Raw genomic sequence first — 15,686 nt, forward strand, 5'->3', positions numbered from 1 at the left:
CAGATTCCGAGTGCCAACGGGAACGTCTAGTACGAACAGGACATGACAACACAGCCCTGCACCTAATTTCTTCTTTTAAAAAAACTGTATTGACACTATAGGTCACAGGTACTTGTAGAAAGAAAAGTAGGACTAGAGTTGTGGGCATCTGCAATGACGCAACAAAGACCCAGAGCTGGCAAGGAAGGAGCATGCTTGGGCTGCAAGCTTGAATACACTTTCCTGCGAGTAAGCTCCACTGAAGAAAATGGAACTTCTGAGGTACCATACAATCCTCAACAGAGTTATACTTTTCTAAATCCATTCAAGTAAATGGGCTTAGAAAAGTGCAATTACAGGATTGCATTGTTAGTTTTTTTTTGTAGTCACTGCCCTTATACCTAACAAGGTAGGGTTGCCAGCCTCCAGGTGATGGCTGGAGATTGCCCAGAATTACAGCTAATCTCCAGACCACAGAAATCAGTTCCCTTGGAGAAAATTGCTGCTTTCAAGGGTGGATTCTTTGGCAATAAAGCCTCCGGATGTCCCTCCCCTTCTCAGACCTCAGCCTCTCCAGGCTCCACCCCAAGAATCTCTAGGAATTTCCCAGCCTGCTGTTGGCAACCATAACAAGAATAGAATTGCTGTGGCTCTGAAGCCATCCTAAAGTCACATTCTTTGATTTAGAAAGATTGTTCTTTAATCCCAGATCTGTAGAAATGGTTTTTTGTAAGGGGCAAATCAGAGTTACTTCATATGTTCCAGATGCTGAATATAGTTCTGGAGTTTTTGTTGCTTGTTCAGGAAAAAAAAGATATAAGGTAATAGGTAGTTCCAAAGAGCAGTTTTGATCAGGCTCAAATCTGAGGCACACTTATTCCAAAGTAAATCCCGCTGAACTTGTGCATATTTTCAAGTAAATGTTACAAGATCAGGTTGTTGGAGAAAACTGTACACCATTCCAGCTTGATAAGCCATGCAGAAGATCCTAACAATGTCTGTCAAAAAAGACATCCTGCCAAATAACCAAAAACAGGCCATCTGTGGTCTTGCAAGCCTCGTCCAAGAGAAGGAAAATAACTCAATCAAGCAACCATTTAACAGTGTTTCTGAATGACACAGAGCTGCTTGTTAGCCTGATGGAGACAGATTTTCAGGAAGAATATGATCTTGACAGATATTTCCCAAAAGGTCATCTGGAAAAAAAGTCTGTGTTTCTACCTATGGTCCATAGAGGGAGTTAATTTAGTCAGAAAGTGGTAATCTTTTCTAAATTTTATATCTTTGATGCAGGCAAGAAGCTGTTGGTGCAGGTTGCTAATGAGAAATACTAGTTTCAGATGTTCAGTCCACCAAAAGAAAATGCTTTTTCAGGTAAAAAATCTTGAGTAATATTTTTTTTTTGTTCCTGAAGGAAAGAAGAATGAAGGGCACATGCAAGACATAAAACAAGCACAGCAAGGCCCACCTGGATTCCAGATCACTCACAGATTTGTACTGAGCAGAGCATGAGTATGTGTGTGTGGAAGGGGGGTGCATTAAATATTTCTCTGTCCAATTTTAAGTGCCCAGGCTGGGCTGAGGTGAGGGATGACAAGGGCTACTGGGAGAAAGAAGGGCCAAAAAACCATCACTTATCAGAGATCACTTCTGGATGGATAGTTTCAGGGATGAAAGCCACTTAAATTCCTTACTGGTACTGCCATTCTCAGGGGAGTGGTTGCTCAGAGCAGAAGATGGGAGATATCACTTCTGCCGCTTTCTAATCATTGCTCCATATTAGCTTACTTTCACTCCTGGGTGGTTTTACTTCTTTCTAAACCATTTCTTTGTTGTGACCAAGCTGCCAATACCTCAAACCTCCAAATGCTAGGATAAGTCAAAAAACATTAGTGTATAAATAAATCACAAGCATGTTTCTGAGCAGAATGGGGAAGTAGGGTTTCTGAGCTTCAAGTTCCTTCCCACTAAGCAACATTTGATAGAGAAAGTGAACCTCTGTGCCCTTTTCCGAATATCTTCTAAAGAAAAATGAGATTGAAATTGTGCTATAAAGAGAAATGCTGTTTTATAGGAGAGGATTTCCTCACTATAGAGTTTGTACAACCCGTTTTTGTTGGGTTCCAGTAGATTACATGAAGAGAAATGTATGAAGTTATTTTCTCTTGTGCATCTGATCACTCTTATAATAGTTCGGAAAACCTGTGGGGTTTGTACAATTTCTTCCCAAATGTAAGAAATGTCATGTTGTGTGAAGTTCAGTGAGGCTTTTTCCATTTTCAGTTTCTGTACTTGAGAATTCGTGTGCATTGTCTACCCCAGGAAAAGAAAATTGGGGAGGGCAGTTTTGAACTGGAAAAAAATCTGACTTTGTTTTGTTTAACCCTGACTAGCTTGAGATTGTTAGCTGAGGGGAAGGATCTGGCGCACACACAGATTAGCAGGGCGATCCTAAGCAGAGTTGCTCCCTTCTATGTCCATTAGAGTCAATGGCCTTAGAAGGGTATAACTCTGCTTAGGACGGCCCTGTAAGCCTGCCTACCTCTGTTCAGGCTCACAAGTTGCCCAGGCCGCTTTCGTTTAAACACATGTAACGTTACAGATTCCTCATAATACTCGTATTTACTTGAAAGGAAGACAACCTCCCCTGAAAAAGGTTACACACAATTTTTTTTTAATCATCACACGTAACTATAACTTGTGTGTGAATGTAAGATAACCCCCTTATGGTGGAGATAGGTGGGTAGGTTCCCCACCTCACAGACACACAAGCCTTTCACACTTCTTACCACTTGGCCAGCCTTCTCTGCAGCAGGCAGAGAGCCCTGACTCAAATCCTCACAGGGTCCCCTCTCTCTCCTCTTCCAGAGGCTTCACCGGACAGGCAGCCAGTTCCTTGTATATACATTCCCTCTCCCAGCTAAAGCTCAGGGCTACTGGGGAAAAGGGAACTCAGAGAAGTTACTTTCCCTCAATATACACTGCAACCATTTAGATTAGGCCCGTTTAACGTGACCTGAGCATTTGTGTGTGTGTCAGATACTTCCCCTCAGCTAACAATCTCAAGCTAGTCTGAGTTAAACAAAACAAAGACAAACTTTGTTTACAAGATGAAACATAGGCGTGAATGGATTTTAAACTAAAAACTATACTTGGGATAAAGAAGATAGGTTTTCAATATAAAAGAACAGATTAACAGCCAGCGATCTTTCTACTGCCTCTCTGAGCAGCAACTCCCAAGAGCCTCCTTTCTCCTCCAATGGACAACCACACTGATTGGCCCAGAAATCCTCCTGCTGCCTCCCATTGGCTGTCTCTCAGGAGAGGTGGAGCTGGAGCCAGTCCTATCCATCTCAACCCTATTTTTCTTGACAGCATGCCTAGAGGAAAAAAGCTAGACTTAATTTCAGGTAAATAGGGTAATGCTTAGCTCTTACCTAGTGAGAGCTTAATGTTGCAGTCCTAAGCATGTTTGGGAGTGTTTTTCATTGAAAGAAGTGAGAGTTACTTCAAAGTGAACAGGCACACAGTATTGGGTTGTAATAGATGTAGCCATTTTCATCACTTGCCTCAGAAGTGGAGTGTATCTTGTTTAATAGGGGACATAAATAACAAAGACTTTTCATGAAGTTCCCTTTGGAATTGGTGCAGTCCATGATGAGCACACAGATGCATTTTAAGGTAGATAGCCTCATCTCTCTGTACCCTTGTGATGATGATAACAGCTATTCTGCATGAATAAAGCATAAGCATCTTTCCTGTCTGAAGGCTATTTGATATACAACTCTGCTATTGACAACTGTCATTCTCTCTAGTGTCTGTGGTTTGTAGAGTGAATATTTTCCAAGTTTTTTTTACTGAATCTGTGGAATAACTGATAGAGAATTTAATCTTCTCATTCATTTAACCTGAGAGAGATAGAAGGAAAGAAAGATAAAGAGCGTATACCAGTTGCTATGTAATCTGTGTTATATATGAACTGTGAGCTCACACACAGCATTATACACGAAAAGTTTATTTTTCCCTATGCTTACTATGCTGTTTCTGCAGCACTGCTGATGTTATTTTGCATCTCATACAACATAGGCGAGAGACCTTTTTTCCTCCTTGTTTTGAATTGGTGGCTGTTTTAAAATTGAATAGAGGACAACACAGAACTGGTTTGATAAGGATCTACATGAAATGGAGTTGCTGGCAAGCCGTAGTTTTTCATGTATGTTAACTTATTTTTGATGTATCATATATTTCTACATTTATACTGTTTATTTTTCTGTGTATTAACACAGTTCTTATTGGTATATTGAATAAGTTTACAATTGCATGTTTGTCACTTTTTCATATTGTGGGTTCAGATGGTGTTTTCAATTTGTAGTTTATAATTTACCCCCTTTTTGATATACTTTTTTGTACTTGTGTTGTTTTTGTTTTTCTTGAGGGTGTTCCTTTTTCCCCTTCCCTTCTCTCTACAAAGCCACATTGGGGGTTGGGGGAGTATGACTCAAAAGAAAGGATGTACATATATATGAAGAGGCAGTGCATTTCTGTTTCTGATAAAGTTAATGTAGTAAAAGCATTTTTGACAGCATTTGTCAGTACTTTCCAAACCACCCATGTGAAGCTGGCTTTGTGGGTGATCAGATCACATTGAGGCCCGAGTCATAGCAGCTGCAGGACTGTGAATCATTCATGTATTGCTGATTGCCACATTAACCTACAACACAGAGAACAGGCTGCCAGAAATTCACAAGACGAGAGGTTGATTCTGCTATAACCCTGTGAAGTAGTTCCTCATAGAGTATGACTAGCCCAAGTTCACCCAGTGAGCTTACATGGTTCCCTTCCATTTGTAGGGTTGTCCCTTTCCAGGTGGTGGCTGGAGATCTCTCACAATTGATCTCCAGGCTACAGAGATCAGTTCCCCTGGAAAAAATGGCTGCTTTGGAGGTTGGACTGTATGGCATTATATCTTACTGAGATCTTGCCCCACCCTAACCCCTGCCATCCCCAGGTTCCACCTCGAAAATCTCCAGGAATTTTCCAACCGGAAGCTGGCAACCCTAATTGACTGGTTACATTTTGCGGTCCTTTGGTTTCATGGCAACATGATCTTCCAATAGTTGGGTTAATTTACACCTTCCCTGAGTTCCATAACTGAAATAGCTATAGATTATAAAGATAACCATGGAAATGATTCAAAGTAAACTCAACCTTATAAGGCGCTATGTTTCTCCCCCTTCCCCATTTTTGCCTCTCTGATTGTCACATTCATCAAAGTATACAACAGAATAATTTTTTTAAAAAAACTTTAAAACAAGCCTTGAAAACACTCTTCTTTTTTGCCATTAATAAGATCAATGGCCTTTACTGGGAAAACCAAAAAGGATTCTTGTGACACCTCAGTGCAAAACAAAATAGACACCTCACTACCATGAACAGGAAATATGAACAGTACAGATCAATTGACAGTGTACACGAATAGTTTCAGGTGGGTAGCTGTGCTGGTCTGCAGTAGAAAAGCAAGATTCAGGTCCAGTAGACCAACAAGATTTCCAGGGTATAAGCTTTTGAGAGAGACAGCTTCCTTTTTCAGATGTGTGAGAATAAAAATTGAAAATGGATATTAATTTCATTGTGGTTTGGGGTGTGTGTGGCTTTGGGAGGACTACCATGGGGCATGATCCCATTTTTACTATGTTAACAAGGCAATGATTAGAGAGGGAATGTAGTAATAGTACCCTTTCAGACCCATTCACTATGCCGAAAGCACCTTACAGTACCTCTTATATTTATTCTCATTCTTTTTTTCATACAGTTTGCTCTTCTAACTCTATTTTTCTAATCTGACTTTTAAAGTGTACATTTTGAGATGATCATATCCAAGAAAAGTTAAGCATTCAAGCAATTAAGATGTTTTAGAAAAATAAAAGCAGATACCACTAACAAATTAAGGCATCAACAGTGAAATCCTAAGCAAAGTTACTCCAGTCTAAGCCCATTGAAATCAAGTTCCTAACTGAAGTAAGTCATGAAGTCTAGAGAGGTGACATAATTCTTCTCCCAAAGCCACCTAATTTAACTGATTTCTGGACATAGAAATTGTTCGGATATCAAACCATTAATTGGTTCAGAAGATTAACGAGTGTTCACCCTGGACAGGTGTTGTTGAGGCGCTTCCTGCCTCCTTTTGTAATATGTGACTTGGACCACTTGTTTCAATCATTTGGACTTAATTGGTCTTTGCTCAGAGGACACTGTTGTTTGGGATGAAACTATATGGACTGGTTGGCCTTTCGTTCTACTCCCTAGTTCTATTTTAAGCAACCAGTAACAAACAGATAACATCTCCAAGGCACTGGAAGAGAGCAGAAATATTTTGTGCTGGGGGGTGGGGCTTTGAAAAACATTCTAATAAATAAATTGGACATGGGCTCAGATGATTATGGAAAATATTGAGGCCTGTATGAACCAGCTGAAATCAAGCACTAGAGAACACATGGATTTCTTTGAAACTGGAGCTGCCACATTATCAACAAAGGCCACATCAGTTAGGAACAGTAAACTCTGGCAGGAACAATATAACAAGCCTTTTGGGAATCCCCTTCTTCAAAGCTTCAAGGAATTTTTTTACACCGATCTTGTTTCCCGTATGCCCTGTCCACTGCTGCATGACTTCTGTCTCCTGTCCTTATCCCTCTTGTTTTATTTTTTTTTCAAAATCTCTTTTTCCTCTGTAGGCATATATACTATCAACTCCTACCCAACAGACCATGCAGTTGGTACCAGCTAATGACATGTAGTGGAACTGGCTACAGATTTCAGGGCAAGAAGACTAGAAAGACAAAAAATGACTGACAGGCTGTTTTCTGTTGATTGCTTCTTTATTTGCCTTAAAGCTGAAATGAAAGTGTTGCTGGGAAAACAAGCTTCTCTTTCAGCCTTACAACTCTCCCCCCTCCTTTTGAAACATATGATATATTAGAGCAATTTTGCATCTAATGCATAATGATGTATCCAAAATTTTGGTTTCCACCCAACTCGTTACAGTACATAGTTTTTGTCATGAAGTTGGAACAGGCTCAATTGTTGCTAAATTCATTCTCATTTGTATTCTCTTGGTACTTGATTTGTGAGTGCTGACACCTAAAAGCTGATATATGACTGTGTGTTAAGACATACAGGCCCAGATATAAGGAGTAAGCTATAATCTCTGAAATGTACAGTATTCTTTTCTGACAGAAAAATGTGAAAGCTATCCGGTAAGGAAGTGCTGAAGTAAATAAAGACTAGCAAGTTTTGATTTAAAGCAGGAGTATAGTCTACTGTATATTTTTGCTCTGTTCTCCCTGTATCCATTCAGCAGTAATATAGAGGGCTTGTTTTAACAATAATTTAGCAGTAATTAACTTGCAACTTCACATAATCTTTGTATTATTCAGAGTTACAACATGCATCCTGTGGTCTGCTGCCATGATGTGCTTTAGGGATGTGCTGTTGGCAGAATGCCAAAACAATTAATGTTGCATCTGAGTGTACAGCCTATTTATAGATTCCTCTCCCCAAGAAGGCAGAGTGAAGTTGGTGATCTGAACATTACTTGGGTCAGTAGCCCCCTAACTAATGGAAAAAGCCTTTGCTGCTTCTGTGTATCTGTAACTCTGAGGCTTTCTTAATTTCTCCGTAGAGCCTAGGTCTGGGTAGGTAGGCAATTCCTGGGACACATGCCGACAACAGGCCCAAGCAACCAAGGCACTAGCTGCACTGCTGGGACCAGCAGAGCGGGAGAAAGTGACGAGCATGCCTTATGCCCATCATCGCCTCCCACAGCAGCACAGCCACTGGCTGAGTCCGAGGTGAATCCCTGAGATGCCAGCAGTGCCACTGGGACTTGGCTTGCTCCAATCGTAACTGACCAATCACAACCCTCACTCTGCCCCCCATTTGTTTGCTGACATGCCAGCATCTTCACAGGTAGACATATTCTTTTGGAATTTGGGCCAAAAAAGGTTGCCTATCCCTGGCCTACATAATATAAAGTTGCCTGACCTAGATAATATGATCAATGTAGGTCTAAATGATAATTACCTACAGGTAATTACTCATCTGCCCTGAGATCTGCTGACCTTATTGATAAACAATAGCTAGTCATCAATAACTGCTAAATAATTAACAATAAATTAATGATATTATTATTGGGTTTGCAAATACCTGTTCTGAAATGGAAACTTATTTGGATGTAAAAAAAGGTCAGTATTTGAAAATCCTAAATACATTTGTCTTAAGAATATATTTCAAGATATGTCAACAATATAAGGAACAGGAAAATAGCAGCCTTAGGGTACTGACTTCTGTAGTATCTATTACAACTGACCCTATGTTTTCACATCATTAATATTCCAATTGTTTGCCGCATTTCCATAGAATTTCTGCCAAAAGAAATGGGGAAATGCACTGTTCCTTGTTATGTTTAGTTCTAGCATTAATATATACATTAACTTGACCTACAAATAAGGTTACCAACATCCAGGTGGATCCTAGAGTTCTTCTGGAATTAAAACTGACCTCCAGACTACAGATGTCAATTCCCCTGCAGGAAATGGCAGTTCTGAGGGTGGTCTCTGTGGCATCACAACCTTGCTGCACTCGCTTCCCAAACTCCACTATCCCCAAGCACTACCACCAATTCTCTAGGAATTTCCGAAGCTGGAGTTGGAAAACCTAGCTACAAATCATTGCTATATCATATAAATATATGGCTATTAAATATTTAAAATTAATACAAATTAGAGACTACGGTTAGGACAGAATATGGGGAAACAGAATGGTTTCCAATTGGCAAAGGGGTCAGACAAGGATATATATTATCTTTCTATCTGTTCAACCTATATGCCGAACATATAAGGAAAAATTAAAAGAAAGAGTAAAAATTGGTAGAAGGAACATTAACAATTTGAGATATGCAGATGACACCATATTACTGGCAGAAAATAGTGAAGACTTGAAGCAGCTACTGATGAAGGTTAAAGAAGAAAGTGCCAAAGAAGGATTACAGCTGAACATCAAGAAGACAAAATGTCTATGGAGGAATTATGCATTTTTAAGGCTGACAATGAAGAAATTGAAATTGTTAAAGATTTTCTCTTCCTTGGCTCGATTATCAACCAAAAGAGAGACTGCTACCCAGAAATCAAAAGAAGATTAAAATTTGGAAGATCAGCCATGAGGGAGCTAGAAAAGATCCTTAAGGATAAGTATATCTTTCTGGGGACCAAGATCAAGATAATCCAAACAATGGTATTCCTCATTACTATGTATGGATGTGGAAGTTGGACAGTGAAGGAAGCTGATAGGAAGAAAATTCATTTGAAATGTGGAGGAGAGTTTTATGGATGCTGTGGATGGCCAAAAAGACAAATAAGTGGGTTCTAGATCAAATCAAGCCCGACTTCTCCCTGGAAGCTAAAATGAAAAAACTGAGACTATTGTACTTTGGGCTAGGGTTGCCAGGCCCCCTCGATCTCCCAGCGGGAGATTGAGACCTGGCTCTTACCTTGAGGGGGGGTGCGTGCGTGCAGAGTGCGCGCACACGAGCTCCTGCAAGCGTGATGATGTCACTGCTGGGAAGTGATGTCACCATGCATCCTGTTTGGGTGTGAATCGGGCCCGTTGTGGGCCCCTGTGGAGCACAGGAGCAATCCTGCACTCCGCAGGGGCCCACAACCGGCCCGATCCATGCCCAAATGGGCCTGATCCGCACCCATTTTGGCATGGATCGGGTCCATTTCGGTGCGGATTGGGCCCGTTTTAGGCCCCTGTGGAGCACGGGAGCGTTCCTGTGCTCCGCAGGGGCCCACAACGGGCCCAATCTGTGCCAAAACAGGCCCGATCCGTGCCCATTTTGGTGTGGATCGGGCCCGTTTTGGCGCGGATTGGGCCCGTTGTGAGCCCCTGCAGAGCGCAGGAACGCTCCCATGCTCCACAGGGGCCCCGATCCAGGCCAAACCAGGCCTGATCCTGGCGGTTGCTGTGCGCGGGGGTGCGCAGCACCGCAGGGGGGCGTGCATGGAAGGTGCGCCCCCCCCCCGCTGGCCAGGGAGGGAGGGGTGGGGGTGGCAGGGTGGGGGTGGGGGATCCCCTGCCCCCACCGGGGGTCTGGCAGCCCTACTTTGGTCACATCATGAGAAGACAGGACTCTGAAAAAGTAAAAAGTGCTATGAAAAGTTGAAGGCAGTAGAAAAAGAGGAAGACCCAAAATGAAACGGCTTAACTCAATAAAGAAAGCAATGTCCTCCAGTCTGCACGATCTGAGCAATTCTGTTAACAATAGGATATTTGGGAGGTCTTTCATTCATAGGGTCACCATAAGTCGGAAGCGACTTGACAGCACATAAGACGCACACACGCAAAACAGTAACAATCAGAGGGGGCTGTCTGGGTGGAGAAGGTGAAAAAGAAACAAAATGTTAAAAACTACTGCCTTTGGCATGTTTTGAAAGAGCATTCATGAACCTCTCCCCTCACTTCTTTCTTTAGAAAACTGACAAACTGCCACTGCCTCTTTCTTTACAGACAGTTCCACAAAGGACTTGTGTGTCATATCAAATTTGTACATGTGTATACACAAATAATGAGCAGAAGCCTGATGTGGTGTAAATAGTTACAGTATTGGGTAGGCCTGGGGAGACTCAAGTTCAAATCCCCACTCATCAAGAAACTCACAGGGTGATCTTGCTCCAGTCAGTCTCTCTCAGGGCAAAGCTACACATGACGAATGACACTTGAATGGCAAGTGTATTTCTCTCTGTTCACTTGCCCTCCACTCAATCCACTTGCCGTTCAAGTGTCATTCGTCATGTGTAGCTTGGCCCTCAGTCTCACCTTCCTCACGGGATTGAAGAGATGATCAAGTGGAGGAAGAGAGAGCCATGCAGGCTACCTTGAGCTCCTTGATGGGAGGGTAGGATTTTTTAAAAAATGCAATAATGATATGAGGTAGCCTTCACCCGGCAGCTGTATTATTGCACTTCTGGAAAGATCCTCCATCACTGAAGGCAAAATGGGACCTGGTGACAATTATGCTATCATGTGCAAAATTGGCAATTGGAGCAAAATGGAAGGAGAACGATCCCCTCTCATTAGACCTGTAGTATGTGCTTATGGCAAAGATAGCAGCTGGAATACAAGGGGGAGAAAACAACTGGGAGATGGAACCATATTTTAACATGGTCTCCAATAATCGAGTTTTTGGCTTCAAATGAAAATCTGATTTGGCACCAAAGATTTAAGGAGTTATTGTTGGTTTAAGTCATATGACATAGTAAAGTCTGTATAAATTGGTTTATTCTCAAGTGGGTGTTTTTGTAAGATACTATTGTGTCCTGGATAAGTTAGTGGTTTTTACATTATTTATTTATTTGTCCCTTCCCCCTCTTTCGGTGTATATAGCTTTGACATTGTTACTGTTGTGTTTTGTAAATAAAATTTATTTTTTTAAAAATGCAATAATTAAATAATGACAAGTGTGAACTGGGCTGTTTCTCTACAACACCTACAGCCATTTCTTTAATAACTGTTGTGAGTTTTATAATGATTGCAACTGTAGAGATGGCTGCTCACTCCCTACATGTTCAGCACAGTTTTTATTAGCCTATGGCTTTTGAGGGTGCATTTATATCTTGCCTTGCTTTTAGGGAAGTCACAGTTGTGTACTTAAGGTTCCTGGGAGCCTGCTATGCGGATTCTGACCATCCCCAGACCTGCTTGGCTAAGTGTGGATGCAGCATGTATCATGTGCTTGCTCCATTATTCATTCCTGTCAACATGCGAGTCTGTAAAGGATGGATGTTTATGATGGTCTGGTACATTTCCGCCTGTGCTCTGTCTATAAAAGCTGTAATCTCTAAATCATCCTTTCTGGTGAATCTAAAGATAGTAAGTAGTATGTTGGCTGTAGGTTGGATAGTGATTTTTGGAAGCCTGTGGCAATTGAAAATCAATATATGTTAATTAAATATGTGTGTGAGAGAGAGAGCTGGTTAAAGACACTTAGCATTAGTTTATTTATTTGAGGGCTGGTTGCTTGCCACCATTTATTTCACCTTTTATCAGCTGGTAGCAGTCTGTGGTCTAACAATGAAAAGTTATGCAAATTGAACAATCCTATTAACTGTCTCACAGGATTTTACACCTTTAGAATGAGGCATTGAATGCACATTCAATGGAGGAAAGGCAATGGAGTAGATGAGAGAATAATTGACCTGCAATGAACTAAACATGGATTGAAGCTTTGGCTCATTAAAAGAAGATCTCAGGCCTCATGAGTATATAAGCTATCCACAATTCAGTGTACAAAGAACATATCTGGTGCTGGTTACAACTGGGTAGCCATGTTAGTCTGTAGCGGCAGAACAAAATTCAAGTCCAGAAGCACCTTAAAGACCTACACAATTTTCCAGAGTTTAATATTTTCTCCCCATGCCATTTTCTTACCAGAAAAGGCCACCACTGAACGGCTTTTAATCTTGCTGGGGAAAATGTACTGTTAGATATATTTCCTTTCCTCCCCCTTCATCAGATACTGTAAAAGCAGTTTAGGGGTGACTGCAGTGAGAAAAATGAAGGAGAGGAGAGGGTTAAATTTACCCCTCCCCCCAACAAAGCAGTCTTGGGCAGCTAAATATACCAAAGAAAAGGATGTTTAAAGTAATCCTGGGGTATATGGCAACATGTACTTGAGCTGTTATTGCAGACTAACGGAAGATGAACAGGAGGTATGGACCTGGGAGGGGGGTGTTAATTCTATTGTGTCTCCAGAACACCTGGGACCTCTGGTTGAAGGAAAAGTGAATCCCCGTTGCCACCCCAGGCACATTCACCCTCTCCTTATTGCTATTATATCCCTCTAGCTGCTCACATTTTTTATCTGATTGACAATTTGAGAGACAGCTGGAACGTTGGGCATGGGACAGACACAGATATGACTAATAGTCCTTGTAAAGGTGAGAGCGGGCATCCAAGTGTTGGCTAATTTGAGGAGATTTGAGCAAAATGGATTTTGCTTTTATTTTATTTTGCAAATCTCCATCACAGGAGGTTTACTTCAAAGTCTTAAATGAACTGCCTTTGTCCTCTTGTCCATGAGACTGCCAGATTTCAAAATATGCTGTATGATTCTTTATTAACAGATCAAAATTACTATAAAACAATCTAGGTTAATCAGAATTGTAGAATGATACAGAAAAGAGCGGGGATTCTGCTTCAATATAGCACTGTAGAAGAATTCGTTCAGCACACTAATTCGTCAAGTGACACCTGCTGAACTTTCTCCTTCTACAAAACTATAAAAGTTTAGGACCCGTGCCCTCTTTTACATATTGCCTCCTTTTGTGTCACTTCCAGATTTTACGGCGTATCGGTCCTTGATTTCTAATTGAGCCCTGCCTATTTCTACTGCACACAGTTCTTGCTAGCAGACCACCCACAGTGGCTTTCCCTGAAAGGTAAATTATGGGACAACTCTTGATACATGCTGGAGGGGAAGCTATCCATCATTTTCATTAGATCTTGTGCTATATATTCCTGTCACTCTGTCTAAATGAATCCTCATCATTTCATGGAGTCCAATCACCAAGGGACACATTTAAAGTGAATGAACTCAGTAAGTTTGGTAGGATAGTTGCAGCACATTGCAGAATTCTTTTCTAGGGGTGTCAGGCCATGGCTTCAGTGAAACTGTGTGCTTCTGGCATTGCAAAATGGTTGGGAACTCCAAGTTAGTCTTGGTGAGGATAATGACCTGCTGGGCAATCTTACGAGAGTTACTCCATTCAAAGCCCATTGAAATCAATTGACTTAGTCTGAAGTTAACTGGACCGGAGTTAACTCTGCCTTGGATTGCACTTAGATGACTCCAATGACAGCATAAGTCATCATCTACAATAAATATTATGGAACAGAATGAGCTGCCCATCAGCTACAAAGCAAGTAGAGAAATGGCAAGGTGGTGAACCCAGAAGTCATACAGAGCTTTGATAATTTAGTTAGAGACTTTAGAAAAGCAGAAGAGGCCCAAAGGGGAAAACTTGAGGAAAGCACACCTTTTCTCAATAATATGGCTCTATTACATGGAACGTAATGATAGTCCCCTTCTCCTCTACTTGGCTGCCTTGGCTTAGAAACTTTGGTCTCAAGGGCTTGGCCTCTTCTTGGGTAATTCAGTCATGCTAAGCACAGGACAGCTCACACCAATGCCTTAAGTAGGGCTTCTAAGGGTCAAGCTACAAGTGACAAATTACACTTGCCTGGCAAGTGAATAGACTCAGGGCGAAGCTACAAGTGACAAATGGATTGAGTGGAGGGCAAGTGAACAGGGAGAAATACACTTGCTGTTCAAGTGTCATTCGTCACTTGTAGCTTGGCCCTCAGCCTTCCATCCTTCCGAGGTTGGTAAAATGAGTACCCAGTTTCCTGGGGATAAAGTGTAGATGACTGGGGAAGGCAATGGCAAACCACCCTGTAACAAAAAGTCTGCCAATAAAAAGTCATGATGCGATGTCCCCCATGGGTCAGTAATGACTTGGTGCTTGCACCTTTATTTTTTTTACCTATGGGAAAGATAGACTGCTGTGTATCGTGTATAGCATTAGCTATAGCTGAGAGTCTCTCTAGACATGCAGGTTTTTAAAAAGTTGGATCCAGGTTCCCCAGACCCAACTCAGGTTCCTGCAGCCACACAGCAGCTTTGGAGAATGGCTGATAAAAAATAAAGGAGAGCCCAAATGGCCTCAAAATGCCTCCATGGGAGAGGAAGGGCTCCCCCCCCGCAAGCAATTTCCTCATGTCAAAATAGCACGAGGAGAGGCTATTTCCCTATTTTTACTATGCCATGTGCACAAAATACTCCATGTGGAGCAGTGAAAACACAGGCACACACACATCCTGCTCTCTCACTATTTTAGAAAACAGATTGAGTGGGAGGGAGGAGTGTGGGCTCTCCTTTATTTTTTAACAGCCATTTTATTTTTAACTGTTGGGTGGCTGTGGGAACTGAAGTTGGGTCTGGGGAACTGTTAAAGGAATAGTAGATTGAAAAAGTCACAACACAGTGTGTTCTTTATTGGGACTAGAATTTCTATCTTTCCCATCTAATCTGTTGGATTATTTGAAACAACAACACGTTATTAAAATAACCAGGGCTTTTTATCAGCGGGAACATGATGGAACGGAGTTCTGGCACCTCGTAAAAATGGTCACATGGCCAGTGGCCCCACCCCCTGATCTCCAGACTGAGGGGAGTTTAGATTGCCCTCTGCGCCACTCAGCAGTGCGGAGGGCAATCTAAACTCCCCTCTGTCTGGAGATCAGGGGGGAGAGCCACTGGCCATGTGACCATTTTTGCCAAGGGCAATTTAAACTTTTAAAAACTCCCCCCTTCTTCCTGCTGATCCAAAGTGACAACATTGAGTGGTTTTAACTTAAGTTCCACCACTGAGTTCCACCACCTCTTTTCCCAGAAAAAAAGCCCTGAAAATAACCATTCAGTTTCTATTGCAGAGTACACATTTGTAGGTGGCATTATCTTGTTCCAGTCACTTGAAGTCCTGACTGAGCTCTCGCAAAGCACATACTTGAGGTAAGCTGAGGTGAGGTGAGGGAAAAAAAACAGCTATCACTTTCTGTTCTGCTTCATCTCTTCCCACTGCTGTTGCTGA

This window comes from Eublepharis macularius, chromosome 11 (assembly GCF_028583425.1).
Source record: "Eublepharis macularius isolate TG4126 chromosome 11, MPM_Emac_v1.0, whole genome shotgun sequence".
NCBI lineage: Eukaryota > Metazoa > Chordata > Lepidosauria > Squamata > Eublepharidae > Eublepharis > Eublepharis macularius.